Here is an 11691-nt window from a genome sequence, read left to right on the forward strand (position 1 = left end):
TGAGCCCTGCCTCCTCCTTGGCTCCAGCCCCAGTCTCACAAAGGAATTGGAGATGCACTGATAACTCTATCTTATTGTCGTTCACTTGTTCTATAAGGAAGGGACACTTGCTTTGGCCCAGTGGTTTTGATTCTTCTTCCTCTTTAAAATATAGAGTTCTTATGTTCAAATTTTACAGTGAACCTAACTTTTTAAGCAGATAAAAATAAGCTGCTCTGGTTAAAATAGAGAAGAGTTCAGAACCCTAAGGGCTCAGCCCCCTCTATAGCAGAGCATACCAGTTGTCCACATCATCATCCTTTCTCCCCTTCCTGCTTAGTTAATTGAAACTCTATTGTTAATCGGGCATACTGCTGCCCGGGGCAGGGTGGGTGGCGGTGTTGGGCGGGAAATTCCAGACCCCCTTGCAGCTAGATATGGTCATGTGACTACATCTTGGCCAGTCAGAAGTAAATGGAAACATTGTATGTGACTTCTGGTTGGTACCTCTTATTAAAAGGAAGGAGGGAATTTCTTGCTCCCCCCGCCCCATTCCATGCTGCTGCCTGAAACACAGCTGGACCTCTATCAGCCATTTTGCACCATGAGGACAAGGGTCATATCCCAGGAATGGCACAGCAGACATCTGGAGGAAGCCTATACCCCTGATATTCTGACATCACCACATTAGCTCCAGGCTGGCTACTTCTAAACTTTGTAAAAGAAATAAAAATGTGAAAGAAGTAAACATCCTATTTAAACCATTATTATAATTGTGATTTAAAAAAATAAAAGTTTAATCTAATCCTAATCAATATGTTTTCATATATACCCCACCCCATCCCCGCCCAAAAAGCAGCGCAAAATACCTCTGTAGTGCCCCAGACTATAGTAAAACACCACACTGGCCAAGGGAAAACAAGCTGTTCATTGTAAAGTGCCCTGGCTCTTGAAGCTTCTGCCCAGAACTAGTACATGTCAATTCTGCTCACTTCATTGCCCAAAGCAGGTCACATGGCCAAATCTGATGTCAACAGTGGGGAGGGGATGTATAATTCTTTGAGAGAGGCAGGAAATATTTAGAAATAATAATACGATCCAAAAATATATATTAAAAAAACTCATACATCTCAATAAAGAAAACAAACAATTCAATTTAAAAACAAAACAAAACAAAAAAATGGGCAGAGGACCTGAACACTTTTCCCAAGAATACATACAGCTGGCCAAGAGACATATGAAAAGATGCTCAGCTTCACTAGCTATAAGAAAAATGCAAATCAGAACATCAATGAGATACCACCTCACACCTATTAAAATGGCTGTTATCACTAAGAAATAAATGTTAGAGAGGTCGTGTAGAAAAGAGAACCTTCATGCACTGCTGGTAGGAATGTAAATTGGTGTAGAGGGAACAGCAAGTGTATGGAAAACAGTATGGAGGTGCCTCAAAAAATGAAGACTAGGGCTCTCGTATCACCCAGCAATCCCTCTTCTGAGTATCTACCTGAAAATTTTGAAAGCATTTATTCATAGAGATATATGCACCCTTATGTTCATTGCAGCATTAGACACAGTAACCAAGACATGGAAACAACCTAAGTGTTCTTTGACCAATGATTAGATAAAGAAGATACATATGTACAGTGGAATACTACTCAGCCATAAAAAGATGAAATATTTCCATTTGTGACAACATGAATGGATCTTATCATGCTAAGTGAAATAAGTTAAATGGAAGAGGACAAGAACCATATGATTTCACTCATATGTAAGATATAAAACAAAAGGAAACAAGTGAAGAAACAAAACAAACTCAGACACATATTACAGTATGGTGGTTACCAGAGGGGAAGAGGGATGGGGGAGAATGAGAAAGGTAAAGGGGGTCAAATATATAGTGATGGAAGGAGACTAGACTTTGGGTGGTGAGCACATAACAGAATATACAGATGATGTATGATAAAATTGTATACCTGAAACTTTTATAATGTTACTAACCAATATTGCTCCAATAAATTTAATTAAAAATAAAATGTTAAAAAATAACATAGTCCACTTTAGCATATGAAAAACCAGACCTAAAGAAGCAAAGTGGCTTGCCTAATAGTATAGGCCAGTAGGAAGCAGAGTTAGAACCCAGATGGGGCTGATTCCAATTCTAATGCTCTTCCATTATACTTCCCTGTCTCTCAAATGGAACATGTAATTTGGAAATTTGTAAGGAGACAGTGCTTGACAAAGTTAGACTCACACTCTAGGTCTTTGTGTTCATGACTTCTCCCTTTCCTACTCTCTTATTGGGAGTAGCATATATAACTTGGCTTCTTATCCTATCTCTCTCCTCTTCTTCCAAAATATCAAATTTATTACTACAGTAAGACTGGTAAGTGTAACCCTGCCTTAACTTCAGGAAAGATTAAAAAACATGTGGAGGAATGTGTAAAATAGCTTCTACACACACCACGGGTATTCACAGGGATAAAGAAAAGAGGCATTTAAAGAATCCAATATGGCCATATTGGGAAACTTTCGATGAACTCAGATATTTTAAGGATATAGGCAAAAGTTGGGAGGACAGGCATACACTCAAGTGATGTACAGGAAAGAATGGTAGGAGATTCTCTGTCTTTACTTTTTCTTCTGTGGTATGAGCTGTCTCTCCTCCTTGATCTTCCAAGCCACTAATTCAGTTTTCCATAGTGACCTATCTACCTTTCCATATATTTTTAATATTTAAATTTGTATTTCTTTTTAGTTTCAGAAATTTTTGATGCTCTAATTGTATTTCCTCGAGAGCCCTTTTCCATTTTCTATTAGTTTTCTCATGTCATTCTCCTACCAGTTCAGTGGGAGCCACTTGTTGACTAAGAGAAAATAAGAAAAAGGAAATGGAGGGGAAAATAGTAAAAAGGAAAATGAATAGCAGCCATAAAATAGGATTGGTAGGAATAAAATCAAAATTATCAGTTATAATTCCAAGAGACAAAGACAGCCAGAATAAACTTATAAAATATCATACATACAAAAGTACATTAAAGTAAAATGGCAAAAAAGGTAGAAAATAGATGAGAGAAAAATAAAGTAGGAGTGACAATGTTAAAATAAGATGAAGTGGATTTAAGATTAAGAACATTGAATTGGTCAATGAGGAACATTGAATAATGATAAGAAAAATATTATTTACAAAGAGTAGTAGTAAACATAAATCTTTTCATACTAACAATATAGCAGGTAAATATGTAAGGCAAAAATTCCTAATAATACTAAGAAAATTTGGTTAAAATTTACATTTTGTGCAATATTTTTAAATATTCCTTTAAGAATTTGACAAGTCATAAAGTTAAAATATAAGGAAGGTGGGGGTAAAGGGGAGGTAGATGTGGTAAAGGGGGTAAAATATGTGGCAACAGAAAGAAATCTAACTTTGGGAGGTGAACACACAGTGTAAATATATATATATGCCTTACTGTTAAAGTGTACAGCTGAAACTTATTGGATTTCATTAACCAATGTCACCATAAAAAAAAAATTAAAAAATGAGATCCTAAAAAAATAAGGAAGGACTTATAAAATATGAATATAATTCACAAACTTGGTTTAATAGATATGCTATCATTTTATAGTCTATTATGTATGTCTTTCTTATATTTGTGAAACTACTAAAGTTAATTATGAACAAATAAGAACAGGATGAGAAGACCTGATGTCAATCCTTTTAAAATCAATTCATAAATTTAATGCAATTCCAAAGACATTGCCAACAGTTTTTGAAGGAGAAAGGAAAAAGTGATTTTAAAGTTAATATACAGAATAAATATTTCAGAATATCTAATCAAATTATGAAGATGAAGAGTAGTGAGGGGAGACTTGCTTTACTACATATTAAAAACTACTGTAATCAAAACAGTACAGCATAGAATAGATCAATAGGTCAGTGGAAGAGCATAGAATCTAAAAACAAAATCAAATAAACAGGAACATAATGTATGTCAAAGGTGGTGTTTCAATTTTGTGGGGGAAAAATGGTTTAATAAATGATGCTGGCACAATTCACTACCCACCTGGAAGGAAGCCAAAAAGGACTTCTTCACACTATATTAAGAAAAATTACATTCCAATTGCATTTAAAATTTTTAAGTAAAAGTAATTTTAAATTACCAGAAAATTTAAACATTTTGTATAATTTTAACAAGATAAGAAATCTGAATGATATAAAGAAAAGGCTAGATCATATTTGTGCAAAATTAAATTTTGCATGTGTTTAAAAAATCAAAGTCAATGATAACACTCTGGGAAACTACTTTCAATACATATGACAAATAAAAGGTTAAATCCATAACATATCAACAGCTCTAAAAATTGATAAGAAAATGAAAACTATTCTGATAGAAATAAATGGGTGTAAATAGGCAATTCTTAGAAGAGAAGCTCCAACTGGCCAATAAATATATTGAAAAATGATGTTTATGATCTCCAAAAGTCAAGAAATGGAAATGAACACAGTAAGTGGGTACCCTCAGATTGACCAAACGAACTTCCAAAATGATACTGTTCTGTCGTGGTAAGGATGAGGGGAATTGAGCACTCTTATACGCTTGCAGGTGCAAATGTCAATTTTCAGTGCCCGTTTGAAGGATGATCTGTCTGGCAATATCTAGTAAAATACAAAATATGCATTCCACATACAATGGTTTTGTGCATACGCTATCTCTGAAATATACCTGAGAAACTGACAATGGTCAGTCACCTATAGAGAAGAAAACCATATTCTGGAAAACAGAAATGGGTAGACAACTTTTACATCATGAATACCTTTTTGTATCTTTTGAATTTTATATTACATACACTTTTTAGTCAACAAATATTCTTTTATAATATTTATGTCATATAATATATATAATATTTATAATATATAATATTTATAATATTCTTTTATAATATTTGTGATTGGAGAGCTTTTTTCTTTTTTAAATATAAGTGTTCACAACTGTAAGTTTCTCTCTAAGAACCGTTTTCATTGCATTCTACAAGTTTCAGTATGTTGTGTTTTCATTTTAATTCATCTCAATTAAAATGATGTTTATGATCTCCAAACATCATTTTAATTCATCTCTAATTTCCCTTGAGACTTCTTCTTTGACTCGTTAGTTATTGAGGGCTGTGTTTATTTCCACATGTTTCTAGAATTCCCAAATTTTCTTCTATTACTGAGTTTTAATTTTAATCCATTGTAATTGGAAAACATACTTTGTATAATTCCAATACTTCTAAATTTATTGAGACTTGTTTTATGGCTTAACATATGGTCTATCCTGGAGAATGTTTCATGTACACTTAAGACAAATGTGTGTTCCGCTGTTGTTGAGTGGATTGTTCTATAGATATCTGTTAGATCTACTTGGTTCATAGTGTTCAAGTTTTCTACTTCCTTGTTGATGTTCTGTCTTGTAATTCATTATTGAAGTATCCAAATATTATTGTTGAATTGTATATTTCTCTATTCAATTCTACCATTTTGCTTCATGTATTTTGAAGCTCTATTGTTAGGTGCCCATATGCTTATAATTGTTCTATCTTCTTAATGGATCTGTCCTTTTTATCATTTAAAAATATTCTTCTTTGTATGTAATAACAATTTTTGTCTTAAAGTCCTTTCGTTACTGCTTACTTCTTTTACTTTCAACCTTTGTGTGTCTTTGAACAAAAATGTGTTTCTTATAAACAGGATGTAGTGGGATATTTTTTAATCCACTCTAACCAATCTCTGCCTTTAATTGGAGTGTTTATGCATTGATATTTAATGCAATTACTGATAAAGATTTATAGCTACCATCTTGCTATTTATTTTCTTATATATCTTTCATAAGTATATTTATGAAAATACATGTATAATTTATTTTTAATCTATACTTGTTACTACTTTTTTTGTATTAAATATATATTTTCCACCATTTTAATTCTCTTGTCATTTCTTTTACTATATTTTTTGAGTTATTTTCTCAAAGGTGGTTACTCTGAGATTATAATTAATATCTTAATTTATAACGATCTAGTTCAAATTAATACCAACTTAATTTGAACAGTACACAAAAACTTTGCTTCTATATAGTTCCATTTTCCCCCTTTTGTGCTGTTACTGTCATACAAATGACATTTACACATCACCACAGATTTATAATCATTGTTTTATGATGTCTTTTGAATCAGGTAGGAGGAAAAAAGAGTTACAAACGAAAATACATTTATACTATTTTTTATGTTTACCTATGTAGTTACTTATACAAGCATTCTTATTTCTCCACGTGGATACGAGTTACTCTTCAGTGTTCTGTCATTTTAGCCTGAAGGACTCCTTTTAGTATTTCTTTTAGAACAGGTCTGCCAGTGATGAATTCTCAGTTTTTGTTTATCTGGCAATGTCTTTATAGCTTCTTTATTTTTGAAGGTTAGTTTGGGTGGATATAGAATTCCCAGTTGACTGGTTTTTTATTTAGCATTTTGAATATGTCATTCCACTGCCTTCTGGTTTCTGATGAGAAATCATGTGTCAATCTCATTGACGATCCTTTGGTATGTAATTTATGAGTCATTTCTCTCTTGCTGCTTTCAAGATCCTCTGTCATTTTCAACAGTTTAATTATGATGTGTCTTAATATGAATCGCTTTGAGTTTAACATACTTGCTATTCATTGAGCTTAGATATTCAGATTAATGTATTTTATCACATTTAGGAAGTTTTCATCGGTTATTAATTCGAATATTATTTTCCTTCTTTTCTCTTCTCTTTCTAGGGTTTCCACATGTTTCTGAGGCTCTGTTCATTTTTCTTTATTCTTTTTTCTTTTTGTCTCTCAGACTGGATGTTCTCAATCAATGTATCTTTCAGTTCACTAATTCTTCCTTCTGCCCATACAAATCTGTTGTTGAACTCCTCTAGTGGTTTTTAAATTTCAATTATTATACCTTTTGACTCCAGAATTTCTACTTGATTCTTTTTTTGTATATACCATCTCTATAAAAATCTCTACTTAGCAAAATGTTCTTTTCATATTTTCTATTAGTTCTTTAGAAAAATTTTTTTTTTTAATTCTTGAACATATTTAAAATAGCCGATTTAAAGTCTTTGGCTAGTAAGTCCAATGTCTGGGCTTCCTAGACCAGGGGTCATTTCTATTCGCTACCTTTCTCCTGTATAGGTTATACGTAATGTAGCAACTTTGGACACCAGATCTTCTTCTTCAGAGTTTGTTGTAGTTGTTCATTTAATGACTTTATTGAACAAATTCTATGTTTTCTTTTATAGCTTCTGGACTTTGAGTAATAATTTGAAAGGCCTTCCCTGTTCCAAGGTAAAAAATAAATTTGCCCATGTTTTATTACTTTTATGGATTAAAAAACTTTTGGTAAGACTTCCATTTTGCTTTGTTTGGACTTTAGCCCCACATAAAGTATGAGGTATATATCCCACTTATTTTTTTTCCAGGTAGCTATTTACTGTCTCAATACCATTTATTAGAAAGTCCCATTCCCCCTTCCCCAATTTACAATGACTTCTTTAACATATATTAAATATCTATATGAATTAGGTTTTACTTTTGGACTTCCTGTTTTGTTCTCTAGGTTTGTCTGTTTATAGGCTAGTACCATATTGTTTTAATTATGTTTTGAATTATGTTAAACGAGACTGTAGAAATAATACCCTCATATTTTTCTCTTTTTTCATAGTTTTCCTGGCTCTCCTTGCTTGTCCCTTTTTTCATATGAGGTTTTAGGATCAGCTTGTCTGATTAAAAAAATCTTGTCAGTATTTTTATTTAATTTGCATTAAATTTATAAATTAATTTAATATGCATTTATATTAAGTATGGAAATATGTTTGTATATAATTAATTTGGGGAGGACTGTCATATTTAAGATGTGAGTCTTCTTATATAAAAATATAACATGTCCTTGAAATTGCTATTATCCTTCAATAGTGTTTTAAATTTTTAAAAATTTTTCTCCTGTGGGTCAAGCTTAGTCCAGGTGTTTTACTTTGTTGCTGTGTTAAAAGGGACCTTTTCTTTCTAATGTACTTTTTTTAAAGAAGGAGACATATATGGCCCAACAATCTCTTATCTAGGTATCTGTGTTATGGAAATAAGAACACCAATGTGTCAAAGCATGTATACAAAGTTATTTGTTACAGAAATACTTGTAATAACAAAGACTAAAAATAACTTTATGTCTATAATAGGGGAGTGATTGGATAAAATATGGAAGATCCATAGTACGCAATAATATGTAACCACACAAAAGTTTAATAAGATCTGTATCTATTGACCTTAAAAAACAGTGGTGGTATTTATGTGAGTAAAGCAAGTTTCAGCAAAAGTATATCTAATATAATTTCAATTTTATAAAAACAAAACAAAGATAGAATTCCTATATACATGTATATGTGTTTGTATGAGCATGGAGAAAGATGAAGAAGGATCCACAGCAGACCATTAATATCAGTTATCAGGAGATATAAATATATATAGAAAACTAAAAATATATGATAACAATTAACAAATAAAACAGAGCAGGATGAATAGAGCAAAAGTGTTCTAAGGTTCTTTCATTGCCCAGGAAGTGAGTAAAAATGTCAATTAACATTTAATTTTGATAAATCAAGGATGTATGTTATCTTTAGCATAACTTTTAAAATAATTATGAAAGAGTTTTTAACTTTTGAGCTATAGGGCAATGGAGAACAAGAAAAGTCCCAATCAATCTGAAGTGGTTATTGAAGGAGAGGTTAAAAAAAAAAAAAAAAAAAAAAGCCCTTGTAGAAACAAATAAAAAACAGTAAAATGGCAGCTTAAAAATATATAGTAAATGCTCCAATTATTGTCAGATTAGATAAAAAATAAATAATTGTCTATTGTTTACAAGAAGCATATCTAACACACAAAGTTATAGAAAGGTTGAAAGTAAAAATATAGGGAAAAGTTCTATGAAACACTAACCAAAAGAAAGCTGGTATTATCATATTAGTACTTTCAAAGCAGACTTTAAGGCAAAAAAATTACTGAGATGAATAGGGACATTTTGTAATCATAAAAGTTTTAAGCTGCTAAAAAGATAACAATTCCAAATTTATATTCACCTAATAATATAGCGTTAAGTATATGGCAGCAAAAAAATTAAAGACATAAGGAGAAATAGAAAATTTCACAGAGTGAAAGATTTTAAAACATAACAACTCCCAATTACTGATTTTTTTCAATAAAGACAAAGATGTGAATAATATCAATAAAATTCACCTAGTAGAAATATATAAAACATTGCACCTAATCACTGCAGAAAATACACTCTTTTTAAGCATGAACTACACATGTACAAAATTATCCATATGCTGGGCCATGAAGCAAATCTTAAGAACTTTGAAAAAGCTGAAATTACAATGGGTAATAATTTCATTTGATCATAAATCAATTAAACTGAAATCAAAATCAAAAGATAACAAAATTCTAATATGTTTGGAAATTAAGAAATATATTTCCAACCAAACCATTAATTTAAAAAAATCATAATGGAAATTTTAAAATATTTTCACTGAATAATACAAAAATACTACACATCAAAAATTTCAGATTGCACCAAAAGACACACAGAGGACATTGAGAACTCTAAATGCATATATTAGAAAAGAAGATGGAAAAATCAAAAGTTAAGGTTTCCTCTTAAGATGTCAACCGAAGAACAACATATTAAATTCAAAGAAAACAGAAGAGAATAAAAGGCAGAAAATAAATGAAATTTAGAAAACAAAGTGAAAGCTGTGTCTGAAAGAACAAATGCAAATGATAAACTCCAAACAAGACTGATGAGAAAAGACATAAATAATAAATGTCAGCAGTGAAAATGGGAATCTCACCACAGTGATTAGAAGAAAATATTGTGAACTTTGTTGCCAATAAATTTGAAAACTTACATAAAATGGACAAAGTCCTTGTAAAACATGAGTTACAAAAAGCAATGCAAGAAGAAACAGAAAACCTGAATATTCATACAACTATAAGACATGTTCAATTCATAATTTTAAATCTTCTGACAAAGAAAACTGCAGTCCTAGATAGCTTTAATAGCAAATTCTGCCAAACACCTAAGGAAGAAATAATTCCAATCTTGCAAACTCTTCTAGAGAATAAGGGGTATTATTCCCCACTAATGTGTGAAGTTAGCAAGATTTTGACAAGTAAATCTAACTGGAAGATTTGAAGAAAGAAAAACGATAGGCCAATCTCATTCCTGAGCATAGATGTAAAAATTCTAAACATTTCCAAGCCTATTTATGAATGACCAAGTTGGGTTTATTCTAAGAATGCAAAGTTGGATTAACATTTGAAAATCAGTCCATGTAACTTATCATACCAAAGAATAAAGGATAAAAACTGTATTAATATCTCAGTAGACACAGGAAAATATTTTGATAAAATGTATCATCCATTCATGATTCTTAGCAAACTAGGCATGGAAAGAAACTTCCTTAACTGGAGAAGGGCATCTTAAAAATAAACCTCAAAACAGCATGAGAAATAGCAGAGAAGATCAGAATAAATGGAGTACATCATGTTCATGGATTGGAAGACTCAACATTGCAAAGATGTCTACTGTGTCCAGGTTATTCTATAGATTCAATGCAATCATAATCCAAATCCCCAACTTTTTTTTTTGTGGAGCTTGACAAGCTGATTGAAAAATGCCCATGAAAATACAAAGAATTAAGAATAGCTACACCATTCTTGAATGAGAAGACAAAGATGGCCTTTTTCTAACATCACAAATTATTATAAAAATATAGCATTTAAAATGGTGTGGTATAAGGACAAATTAGTCAATGAACTAGAATAAGAAGCTCGGAAACCCAGAGGTATACATATGAGTCATTTACGACAAAGATAGCACTGCTGAACAGTAGGAAAATGACAGTCTTTTCAATAAATGATTTTGGACAACACAATTATACATTCTTTCAAAGCAAGAATATACTATGTTATTCCATTTATGTGAAGTAAAATGTGAGATAAATGTGAAAGGCAAAAGAAGGAAGGAAGGAGGGAAGGAAGGAGGGAAGGAAGGAGGGAAGGAAGGAGGGAAGGAAGGAGGGAAGGGAAGAGAAGAGAAGGGAAGAGAAGGAAAGGAAGAAGAAAGGAATTCTTTTATATTTTTAATTTTTTTTTAGGCGAGGTAACCCTTGATTGACCTCACAGATTGCAAGGACCTTGTCAGCTTAGGATCTTTTATTTTTTAAATTTTTTACACCTACAGCACCTGGTCTTCCTAGGTGGTCTCCCATTCAAGCACTAACCAGGCCTGACCCTGCTTAGCTTCTGAGATCAGACGGGATCAGACTAGTTCAGGGTAGCATGGCTGTAGACAGAAAGGAATTCTTTTAGATAATAGAGGTAAAGTTCTTTAAGCCCTCATGGAGAAAAAAACTTTTTGAAATAGGTTATATGAGTTACCGGTCATAAAGAAAACAATTGTTAAATTTAACTACATTAAAATTAAGAACTTCTAATCATCAAAAGACATTAAGAGAATGAAAAGACAGGCCACAAAGTGAGAGAAGATATTATTGACACATACAACCACTGAAGGCTCACATTGATAACATATTTCTTAATTCTTTCAAATCAATGAGAAAAAGCAAACAACAAAAAAGAAAACTGGGCAAGG

The 11691-nt window shown here is 31.8% G+C and overlaps 1 pseudogene; it reads right to left on the minus strand.

Moving 5' to 3' along the window:
* Window positions 1-11271: 11271 nt before the first annotated feature.
* LOC111739550 lies at window positions 11272-11390 on the minus strand (annotated as a pseudogene).
* Between the last annotated feature and the right edge of the window lie 301 nt (window positions 11391-11691).

Source organism: Pteropus vampyrus, unplaced genomic scaffold (assembly GCF_000151845.1).
Source record: "Pteropus vampyrus isolate Shadow unplaced genomic scaffold, Pvam_2.0 Scaffold50, whole genome shotgun sequence".
NCBI classification, from domain to species: Eukaryota; Metazoa; Chordata; class Mammalia; order Chiroptera; family Pteropodidae; genus Pteropus; species Pteropus vampyrus.